The sequence below is a fragment of the Strigops habroptila genome, chromosome 2 (genome assembly GCF_004027225.2).
Source record: "Strigops habroptila isolate Jane chromosome 2, bStrHab1.2.pri, whole genome shotgun sequence".
NCBI lineage: Eukaryota > Metazoa > Chordata > Aves > Psittaciformes > Psittacidae > Strigops > Strigops habroptila.
The window spans coordinates 121,248,919-121,261,078 of NC_044278.2; positions in this window are offsets into that span (position 1 = coordinate 121,248,919).

The following is a 12,160-nucleotide window of genomic DNA, read 5'->3' on the forward strand; positions in this document are numbered from 1 at the left end:
TAAAGCACCAGACGGTCCCTGGGGTGCTGTGGATGCTTTCAGCATCACAAGAGCCTTCCATGCTTGCTTGGTATATGCTGGAGGACAAGGTTGAGGTGACATTCACTGGGTGAGACCTACAAATCCCCAAAGGTGTTGCTGTGTGGTGAGGCTCTCCCAGTGCAGATGTCCCAGGTTGGTTTCATCTGGAAGCACCAGGATTATGTGCTCCAGGGCTGCGATTCCAGAGCAAACCACGTGCAGTAGGTGGGACAATCAGGGCACAACTGCTCATTCCTCTGAATTACAGCATTGCCTTTGAGTCCTGCTTCACTGCATGGTCCATAGCAGCAAATACACCTTTGATGGTGGAGGCGGCAGTGCTCCATCTCCATTCTGCAGACGTTCCCATGTCTGTGCATGAACATCCTCCAGGATGTGTCCCCCTTTTAAAGGAGGGCGATTTGGGGAGAAGGGTGGTTGTATCCACAATGGTCATGGAGAGAAGAAGTCTGATGCACATGTCGAGGACCCCTTTCCCATGGTGGAGCCCAAAGTCAGGCTCATGTCTGGCTATCTCCAGGTGATGTGTTCACAAGTTGAGGAGGCGTAGATTGCTTCCAGTTGCCTGGCTTTGTTGTGGGAAAAGACAGGAAAGGATGAGGGTGGTTCCAACGTAATAAGGCAGTTGCCGGCATGCTCAGGACTGGTGGAACTCCCCCCTGAAGCTGCTCAGAGGGTGACCACAAGATCCTGCTCTAACATGAGGCTGAGCTGAGGGCATCAAAGCCAGGTTGGATGGGGCTTGGAGCAACCTGCTCTAGTGGAAGGTGTCCCTGCCTGTGGCAGGGGTTGGGACTGGATGAGCTTTAAGGTCCTTTCCAACCCAAACCATTCCATGATTCCATGATCTTATCAGCTTTATGAGAACTTCCTGGGGGTTTCACACAAGGTCCTTGGAAGTACAAGCTGTTGTCAGGCTGCCAAACTCCTCCCCAAAATTAACTCTGGCTTAATGGACATGGATCTGATCCCATGATCCCTTCTGATCTGATTCCCTCCTTTCCTGAGCACGCTCAGTGTCTCCAGCTCACAAGCTGCTGCCAGCACTGGCTTGTGCAGGAGCACATTGGGATGGGGCTGTCCCCTCTGTTGTCCCCTGTGTGTGAGCTGAGCATTCCTGCTCTAAATTCCCCTGCCCATCCGTGCGTCATGGCTGTGCTCCCCCATTGCTTGTTAATGTGTAACTTGGAACTCGCTGGGGCACATTCCTGTGATCCCAGCGTTATCTGTTCCCTGGCCGGGTGCATCCCATGCTCAGACCATGGGAATTTTTATCTGTAGGTAGATGGTATCATGATAAGGGAGATGGTATCATGATAAGGGAGGGTTGAGCATGGTGGGAGGGATTCCTGGATCCCTCCAGGGTAGCCAAGGAAGAGTCCTTCTTGAACAAAGGGTGAAAAATCACCTAGAGAGAGGTTCTACAACAATGTGTCTGAGGACAGTTTTGGAGACCAGGAGCTCAACAAGGCTCAAGGATGTTGTGTGGCTGGGAGAAGATCTAGGAGCCATAGAATCATGGTTTGTGCTGGAAGGGACCTTAAAGCTCATCCAGCTCCAACCGCTGCCACGGGCAGGGACACCTTCCACTAGAGCAGGTTGCTCCAAGCCCCTGTGTCCAACCTGGCCTTGAACACTGCCAGGGATGGGGCAGCCACAGCTTCTCTGGGCACCCTGTGCCAGCGCCTCAGCACCTTCATAGAAAGCCTTTCTTCTCCTTGTTTGCCTGCTGCAGAGGGAAAGAGGCTGCTGGGTTGCTGTCTGTGTCCGTGGTGGATGCTCTGGAAGGACACAGCAGCTCCAGCACCGGATGATTTTTAGAGCAGACACATGTTGATCAGGAGTGCTGTGAGTAGAGCTGGTTGTCCCCTGCGGCAGGGGAAAGGTGGAGATGCCAGCACCTTGCTGCACCCTCCCATTATCAGAGCATTGGGTGCTCTGCACCAAGGGCTCGGCTACACCAGGAGCGTATCAGCTCGCAGCTGCCTGGGCTGCAGAGACATGGCCCGTTTCCAGTGTACCCCACTTGGGTACGTCCCTGGTTATCAACACCAGCCACCCCCACCACTGCATTTCTCCTGGTGCTTTTGCACACAGACATCTCCATTCACCCCATCCAACCTCGATACCTCTGTTTCACCTCTCTTCCTACAGCCAGGGGCAGCTGAGGGGAGGAATAAGCAGTGTCCTGCTAGGAGATGGATGCTGGAGAGGGACCTTCATCAGGGACTGTCGTGATAAGACAAGGGGTGATGGGTTCAAACTGAAACAGGGGAAGTTCAGGTTGGATCTAAGGCAGAAGTTATTCCCTGTGAGGGTGCTGAGGCGCTGGCACAGGGTGCCCAGAGAAGCTGTGGCTGCCCCATCCCTGGCAGTGTTCAAGGCCAGGTTGGACACAGGGGCTTGGAGCAACCTGCTCTAGTGGAAGGTGTCCCTGCCCGTGGCAGGGGGCTGGAACTGGATGAGCTTTAAGGTCCCTTCCAACCCAAACCATTCAATGACTCTATTGTTTTGGCTCCCACAATCTTGCCCAAGCAAGCAAAACCTCAGCGTGGCTTCATCTGTGTACCACTGGATGTGATATTTGATGTCAGGGTCTCACCCACTTCATGGAAAAGACTGAAATAGAGGAAAAGGGAAAGGAATCAGTGACATTTTCAAGAAATGAGAAAGGGATGTGAATGTTGCTGAGTTACAGGCATACTGTGGTCAGAAGCAGTGGAAAAATATATAAGGAAGAAATTCTCCTGGTCCAACCGTCACTTCAGTGATTAAGATGGTATCATCGTGCAAAGCATGAAGCATGACATAAAGTGGGATTGAGCTGGTGGTCACAGTGTTGGGAAGAGACTTGTCAGAGTCATCTTTTGTTTGCAGAACATGCCGGAAAAACATGCCTGCAAGATTTGAGGCTTCATCTAGACCCTAAGGCATGCAATTCCCCTTGTCCTATCATGCCAGTCCCTGATGAAGGTCCCTCTCCAGCATCCTTGTAGCCCCCTTCAGACACCGGAAGCTGCTCTGAGGTCTCCACGCAGCTTCTCTTCTCCAGGCTCAACAGCCCCAATGTTCTCAGCCTCGCTCCATACAGGAGCTGCTCCAGCCCCTGATCATCCTCGTGGCCTCCTCTGGACTTGCTCCAACATCCTTACAGGTATCTCACTGTTGTTGGTTCCTCCAAGGAGCGTTCCCCTGGGTGCCAGTAAAGGAAAGAAAACAGAGATGAAGCTCCTAAGAAAACCCCACGTGGACCCATGACCTTTGTGGTGGCTCACTGGACCCTGCTCAGGAGGGAGCAGATTGGGTGGACAAAGGAGGAGAGGACCTCAGGAGATGGATGTGTGGCCTTGGAGGTGCCTACCCATGAATGGGTGGTGATCTTGGAGTTACCCATCCTCTGCAAAGGCTGGGAAGGAAATGAAACTGGGTGCAGAGCTGAAAGTGTGGTGTCAGCCAATTTCAGCTTGTTTTTCCCCATTCTGCATATGGGCCTGACACGCTGCTTCAAGTGGGTGGGTTCAGGGGAGACATGGGATGGTCTTGGGCCTTGGCACACAGGAGAGGAACGGAAACTTCCTCTGTGGAAGAGAAACAGTGGGAGTAATGTGCTGATGTGTCTCTAGCTAATTTAATTCCTATTAAACTCTTCTCTGTAAAGAACTGCATCTCTTTCCCGGAGATGATGCTCAGTGGTCAAGCGTCGTGGTCACTAAAGCAAAGTGATCACAAAGCACCAGCCTGAGAGCAGAAGGGATTTATCCCTGCTGTAAACGAGCAAAGGCACAGGGATCGGCCCAATTCCTCCCTGATTTTCCTCTTCTGCTGCTTGGTTTTGCCAGTGAAATAATCCTATTTGGAAGGTGAGGTTATGGGGCACACGGAGAGGTGAAAACCCCAATATGTGGAAGAAAATAAACCAAGTGGCCCCAGGGATTTTAATTCTTCTGGAGCACTGAGAAAAGAGATTGTGGATGTGATTATCAGATCTAACCAAAGCATTTTAACAATAAGAACCCCCTTATTTGTTTTATTTTTATATTTACATGCCATTACAAGGGCCTGTAGGGACAGGACAAGGGGAATGGCTTTAACCTGCCAGAGGGGAGATTGAGATGAGCTCTGAGGCAGAAGCTCTTCCCTGTGAGGGTGCTGAGGCGCTGGCACAGGGTGCCCAGAGAAGCTGTGGCTGCCCCATCCCTGGCAGTGTTCAAGGCCAGGTTGGACACAGGGGCTTGGAGCAACCTGCTCTATGGAAGGTGTCCCTGCCCGTGGCAGGGGGTTGGAACTGGAGGAGCTTTAAGGTCCCTTCAACCCAAACCAGTCTGGGATTCTATCATTCTAATTTAACTTCTATGAACACGCTCATCTTGCTGCTTCTAGCCTGAGCATCAGAAAGCAGCAACAAACCCTGTACAAACACTAATTTCAGGGCTGATTCCTCATGCATACAAAAGACACAACGGCTTCACGTTACTCTCCCAAAGCTGAGTTCATTCAACCTTAGCAGATGATCAACAACTTCCCAGCAGCCCTCAATAAACCTGGGTTCAGGTATGCTGGCTGAAAGGCAGCTGGGTTTATATATCACCTGCATAAAAGCATCCCCTCTATACTAGAAAGATCTACTATTTCCCAGAGCAAATCACTTTTGCTGCTTGAAGCATGTTCCTTATGTTCTGGGAAAGGTTTTTCTCCCCTGGGAATGGTTAACAGGTTACAGTGGCAAACACAATAGCCACTCTGGAGAGTGAGTTTTCATCTCTGAGTCATGCAGGAAATGAAACAAGAGTTTATTTTGGTTCTGATGCCATGAAATATCTCATCCTTTTACTTTGCCCATTCGCTAATGCGGATCGTACATCCAGAAAGTCCCGGCATTTAGAGGCATAAACATGAGCTTAGCTAAGCCTTATCCTGGCCCTTCAGCATCTAGGGAGAAGATGCACCTCTGGAAATCCATGGCTTAACAAAGCTTGGAAGAAGGGCTGGATCTGGCTGGTGTTTGCATGAGGAATATTGCACCACAAAGCCCACAATCTCATAGATGTGCTCATGGTATGGACCCATCTAAACCATGCAATAGAAGGTTTTTCATCCTTGCTTGCTGCTGCTGCCTCCATGGACATGTTTTGCTGGTGTTATTTCCTTTTCTACATGCCCAAACTCCCCAAAAATGTTACAGGCTGTGTTACAGGGAGTGTCTGACTCATGTGCTGTGCTTGGTTGCTGATTATGGCAGGTCCTAACTCAAGTTGGGACATGAACGGGGAGCCCTTCAGCACAGGAACGCCCTATGCCGTTAATGCCCCCAACTCCTGGCTCTGGGATAGCATCTGGGGTATAACTAATGGTTATAGGACATGAGTAGTCTCCATGGTTGCACAAGCTGAGATGAACTTTGTAGGCACAGAGTGTCCCCATGCCCTGGGTGAGATGGATTCACCAGATGAGGTTGGGAAGGAAACACTTCCTGGGGTGAAGGTTGCCTTTGCCAGGATCTGGGAACATTTTCCTCTCCTGAGCATCCCTCTTCTAGTTGCAAAAGGCATTGCCCAGGGCTGGGGAGTCCCTTGGACCAACCTGTTTCTGCGAAGTCTGGCCATAGAGGTGCTGGCCAGATGTCTTGAGATGACGCCCATAAAAGCTGGGTTTGAGCTGGAAGGTCCCTCTGTGTGTTTATAGGGATGGCCAAGGCTGGGGAAATCAGGACAGGGCAACCTCAAAAGTGGGGTGAGTGTGAGGGGCTGTGGCCATCCCCTACCCAAGTAATGCACCTATGTGGGATCTCCATGAAACGCTGGAAGAGCAGGGGACAGGGAGCATCACCTAACCTCAACCTTCACCCTCACCTCAACTCAACCCTAACCCCAACCCTGGGGAGGATCTGTGAGTGAATCTGTGCTCCCCAAACCCTTGTGGGTGCCAAGAAGAGCGGTTTCCAACCAAGGAGCATCCATCAGCATTTTCATGGGCACTGAACCAAAGCAGCAGGACAAGATGTCACCTCAACTGGAAGGGTGATTGCTTGGGATGGGTGCAGGCAGGGAATGCCCAGTGTATAAAAGGAGCAGGGGGTGTTTCCATGCTGGTGGGACAAGGCTCAGAACCAGCACCCTATGAAGAAGGCCCTTTAGATAAGGAGTTGGCAGCAATGAGGCATCCCCAAGTGCTGAGTTGACCCCACAAGACCTTTGCACACACACATGAGCAGCATGAAACCCCTCTTAACCCAAGTGTAAACTCCTGATGACTTTTCCTCTCTCTTGCCTGATGATTAAACACCATGAACTCTTTGGGAAGTGAATAGCTCAGCTGGGAGGAGAAGGGATGGGAAGAGTTAACCTCATTTCTGGCTTTGGGCTGTTGATCCCACAGACACAATGTCCCACTGCAGCTGCACTTCTGGTACCCTCTCATGCACGCTCCAAGGAGGGCTGGAGGACCAGGACATGCTCAAGCTTCACTCCTGTAACCACCCAAATGGTTGGATGGAGAATGCTCAACGAGTTTGGGAACAGCACCAGGAGCACGGTTGACTTGCTGGAGGGACCTGAAGAGGTTCAACAAGGCCAAGTGCAGGGTCCTGCCTCTAGGACATACTGGCCTTGTGCAACAGGCCAGGATGGGGTGGTTGGCTGGAGGCAGCTGGTGACCACAAGTTGCCCCCCAAATCAGAAGTGTGCTCTTGCAGCAGGGAAGGTCAACCATGCCCTTGGTGGCATTTGCAAGGGTGCATCCAGCAGGGCCAGGGCAGTGATTCCTGCTCTCTCTTTGGCACTCATGAGACCATGTCAGGGCAGTGGGTCCACTTCAGGGCTCCCCAATACCAGGCAGAGGGTGACAGAGGGTCCCATCAAGCTAGAGTTTGGGGTATGGAAGGAGAAGCTGAGAGATGGGAGTGCAGTGGGAAAGGAAAAGTCTTTGGGAGACTTTATGGAGGACGGTATGGAGGAGCTCAGTGATGGGACAAGAAACAGTGTCTCAGGTTGCAAAAAGGGAAACTTCCTTTAGATACTAGTAAAAAATTCCATAAGGATATTCAAACCTTGGAAGAGAGCCCAGAGAGCAGGAAAACCTCCATCCTTGGAGACAGTCAAACCTGTCCTTGACACAGCCTGGCCTTGTCGAAGCTCTGGCTTGGAGCAGACTTGAGGCAGAGGTCCAGAAGGTCAGAATTGGAGCAGAGACCCCAGATGACCCCCAGTTACTCTGCAAGTCCCCCACACTGTGCTGAAGCTTGGGCTCAAATGGACAAGCTCTGCTGGTAACACACTCCTAACAGTGAGGCAGAAACCTGCTAATTGGGGAGCAGGGATGAAGGACACAGGTATACCCCCACCCTGAGCACCAAGAGACGTCCTGCTCCATCCATGTGGTGGCTCCCCAACATTCACTGGCTTTTATTTTCTCCACCAAAAGCCAAGTGATGTCTCATTTCCTCCGTATGGCAACAAGTTGACTCCCTCCATAGCCAATGGGCTCTGAAGCCAACACATTTCTCAACTGACCTGTTCCTCAGGGGTCCTTTGGAGACCTGCACCCACCTCCATTGGGAAACCCCCTCCAAGGTGCTCACCATCCCTTGGGGCATCGCTGGCTCTTGGTGGAGCAGGACAAGGAGATGCAGCCACCAGCAGCTCCATCCTCCCCATAGAGCATCTCCTGGGGCTCGTAGGGTAAATGATGGTGGTACCCAGACTGGACCAGAGACTTGGTCCTGCTGCTGTCACCCCATTCCTTATGTTGGTCCTCAAAAGTGGGGAGAGCTGAAACCAAGACAGCACAGTGTGATAATGTGTAAAATGATTCCCTCGCTGTTGTAGACAAGGAGAAAACAGCATGGAGGTGCAATTAGTTACTGCAATTAAATCATTAAGCTTCATTCCACTGGCATGGTTTAGGTTTAGGCTCTTGAGAAGGTGTGGAGGTGCAATACTTGCTCCATCCTCACCTTTAATAGGTGGGGAAACTGAGGCACAGGCTTTCCCTGGTGGTGAGTAACCAGTGTGATCAGCAAGCATGCACAGACATGATGGCAGGACCAAGGATATGCCCAGTCCTGAACCCAAGGGTAAAGACACCCTCCTCCTGAGCAACCCCTCCACCCATGGTGCTGCTCTCCATCCATTATAGAGCTTATGGGCGTCTTGGTGGAGGTCAAAGCTTGGTGCAGAGCCTGTGCCCTGATTGCTGGGGGGGCTGGTCCCACACTTTCACCCCTGTCACATTGCCCTGGTGGGCTTTAGGGTTACTTTGGGAGCAGAGGACACCCATCAGCTTGACATTAGGTCCCTCAGGTGCCCTAAACCCATGTCAGTGTGAGATGACCATGTCCCACCTCCTCATGGCACATAGAAGATGACCACAGATCCCTCACCCTGCTCTTTGTGGGGACATGCAGAGGTTGCCCTGGGCTCTGCTGAGCTGGTTAACACCAGCAGTGAGAGTTGCCCATCACCTTTTCCCACTGTTCCAAGTATCACCCCATAGGGATGGAACAGGGATCATGGAGCCAGAGAGCTATGGAGGATCACCACTACATTGGGGATTCCCCAGTCTGCACTGTTGGCCCTGGGGGACATGGGAATAAACAGGGCATTGTATCCCAAAATGGGTCATTGTATTCCAAAATAGCTGCATCATTACAAGGGAAAGGTCTGTGGAGAGCCAATGTGTAGGTCTCCATGAGAGCAGGAGGGTTTTCCTCCTACCACAGGAAGGTGAGTGACTCACTCCTATGGAAACTGGAGGGGCTGGGAGAGGCAATCCCTCTCCCTGGTGGCTGTCTATCAGCAGATAAATCTCCCTCCACTTCCCTTACAAATCCCTGCTCTTGAAAACAACTATTTCTAGGGGGGTCTTATCAGATGATCTATTTATTATGAACAGAGCCTCGCTGTGGCTCCAAGCACATCCCAAGGCTTTGCCATGGCCACCCCAGGAATGACGCACTGAAAGGAGAACCTGGCCAGTCCCCACGCCTGGAATCACCAGGAAGCACCTGCAAGCACTCAGTTAAGGGAAGGGTCTCCTCGTGGTGTTTTCTAACCAGGAAGAGGTAGATCCCCGTGATGATGAGATGCTTTGTTGTTTCTGTGTGAGTCTGTGCTTCTGTTTTAAGCTATCAGCTTGAGGGTGATGGTTGGTTCATGGTCCAGACCATGTCCAGGGTGTCCTTCAACATTCTGATGTGTAAACCATACACTGTGCCCGGTCCCTGTCCAGGCTACACTATGATGGGTGGGACAAATCTCGAATGAGACCAAAGCCATCATCTATTTTCCATGGGTACCTTGTGCGTGGTCCATCTCACTGTAAACCCAGGGCTTTCCCCTTGGCTTGGAACAAGCTGGGAAGCATCTGCCTTTGACCACCCTCCACCCATTCACTTCGCAGCCCAGAAAAGGCAGCTCAGCTTCTCCTTTCCAAAAAGACCTGCCTGAATTGCTAAAAGGAAGATCAAGACCTGGCTTGCCTGGCATCAGGTCCTGTGTCATGTGCCAAAGGGCCCTTTGGTCACTAGATGTCTAAGCCAGACACATGTTCGTATTAAATAAGGCACAAAATGTTAATACATAGGACAGAGACTGTGGGGAAGAAGCAGTGTTAAATGACAGGACCATCTTGGCAAGAGGCAGTGGGGTCTCCCCGTGGATGTCTCTAATGCAAGACATGATGCCTTTCTACAAAGATCAACCCAAACACTGCTTATCATAGAATCCCAGACTGGTTTGGGTTGAAGGGACCTTAAAGCTCATCCAGTTCCAACCCCCTGCCACGGGCAGGGACACCTTCCACTAGAGCAGGTTGCTCCAAGCCCCTGTGTCCAACCTGGCCTTGAACACTGCCAGGGATGGGGCAGCCACAGCTTCTCTGGGAAAAGTCTGTGCCAGCGCCTCAGCACCCTCACAGGGAAGAGCTTCTGCCTCAGAGCTCATCTCAGTCTCTCCTCTGGCAGGTTAAAGCCATTCCCCTTGGCCTGTCCCTCCAGGCCCTTGTCCAAAGCCCCTCTCCAGGTTTCCTGGAGCCCCTTTAGGCACTGGAGCTGCTCTAAGGTGTCGCCTTGAGGAGCCTTCTCTTCTCCAGGCTGCCCCAGCCCAGCTCTCTCAGCCTGGCTCCAGAGCAGAGCTGCTCCAGCCCTCGCAGCAGCTCCGGGGCCTCCTCTGGCCTCGCTCCAGCAGCTCCACGTCCCTTCTATGCTGGGGTCCCAGAGCTGGCTCAAAGCACACCTACCACGGTGATGCTCTTGCTCTGCCTCAGTCCCATCAGTGATCCCAAGCCAAGGAACTGGCCTGAGACACTCTAGATTAATCCCTGGAACGTGACCTTTGAATGCTGGGAGTGGTGGGAGAGTTATTTTAGCTGCAGTGGCAAAGATCCAAATAAGAAACACCAGCCAGGCCCTAGATAACGATATTGGCCTCCTGACAGGGACACCAGTTGGGAGTGAGCTTTTGGGCTGGTCTGCCTCTGCAGAGGTGGATTATCATGTGGTGGACATGGGAACGCAAGTGCCTCCTATCTCAGTTGGTTGGAGGTTAAATAAAACACACATCCATGGTGGAGCACCCCAACATCAACCTGAATTTCCCCAGGGTCATGGAGAAATCCATGTGGACTCAATTTCCCATCTTCCCCCCTGGTTCCAGCCATACCCAGGGAGATAGATGTCAGTCCCAGAGCTCTGCACTCCTCAGGGTAGGCTTTATGAGCCCAGTTTGGGCTTAATTGGTGTTTTAAATGAGAAGATATGGGGAAATGCATGAAAATTAGTCTTAATGTTAGAATGGGGGTTTAAAATGGAGAAGCTGAATTGCAGCCATCCTCTGCAGGGAGGGTTTCCTGCCCTCGGAAGTGGTGGAGTCACCATCCTTGGAGGTATTTAAAGATGCATAGATGTGACACTTAGGGACATAGTGGTGGATTTGGCAGTTCTGGGTTAGTAGTTGGGCTCAATAATCTTAAAGGTCTTTTCCAACCCTATTCTATGATTTTTATTGAGGATTGAGATGAACTGGATGTTGGTCTGCTTGAAACGGGATTTGTATCCATGGGGAAGCTGCTAAGGGGTGACTTGGATGCAGGAGGATGCCATCTACCTTGTTCTAAAGGGCAGGAAGCAGGATGGGTCCCTGAAGAGGGTTGTTGGGGTCTTGTGAAGATGGAATGCTGCATTTCCCATCCTCACCCACCCATCACATCAGGGTTCATGCAGTTTGGGGTCTGAGGAGGGACTCAGTGTGGCTCTTTCATGCATTTGGTACGCTGATTTAGATGGACTTCTCCAAAGGACCATGCACATCCTGGACACATCCTGTCTTATCTTGTGTGTGTGCTCTCCTGTCCCTGACTGGGCAGTCTGGGAGCAAATCTCTTGCTTTCTGGGCTCATCTGGATAAGGAGCATCGCCCACCACATGGCATCCAGGGAGCAGTGGCTTTCCAGGATCCATGCATCCATCTGTATTCCCAGTGTCACATCTTGGGTCATCTCAGCATGAATCTCCCTGAGGACACAAAGGTTATTTTGAAGCAGGAGAGGAAGGATATTAATTCCAAACTTCCATATTAAGAACAAGCCTTTTTGGAGGAACGAAGGGATTCCAGGTTGGGACCATGTGCTGGTCCCCATGGTCTTGCGGCTGGAAGCTGAAAGCAAGAATAATGACCCAAAAATGGATTTTCCCCCACCACCGATGAGATCTTGCTCCTGAGCTTCTCTGTGCCCTTTGTTTGCTGGGTCCTTCATGAGGAATAGCTAAAAAATGGGAGATATGGGATGCTGTGGAGGTCCTGCCATCGCATCCAACAACCAACCTCCAGCTGGAGGAGCCAGAGCAAAACCCACAGTGGTACCAAGCGGTGCTTCCACATCAGGCTGGACCCCTGATCCAGCTGCCCATGCCCACTGTGTCCCACCACAAGAGGTCCACGCATGGTTGGGGCCACACCTGCCCAGCTCTTCACCAGCCCTGCAAATAGAGAAATGAGACTTTTTCATGGCAGCATCTTCCCAAGCGCTATTTTAGGCTTGGATCATTGCATGGATCTTGTCAGCCCCTTTAGGCACTGGGATCTGCTCGAAGGTCTCCCCTTCAGGAGCCTTCTCTTCTCCAGGC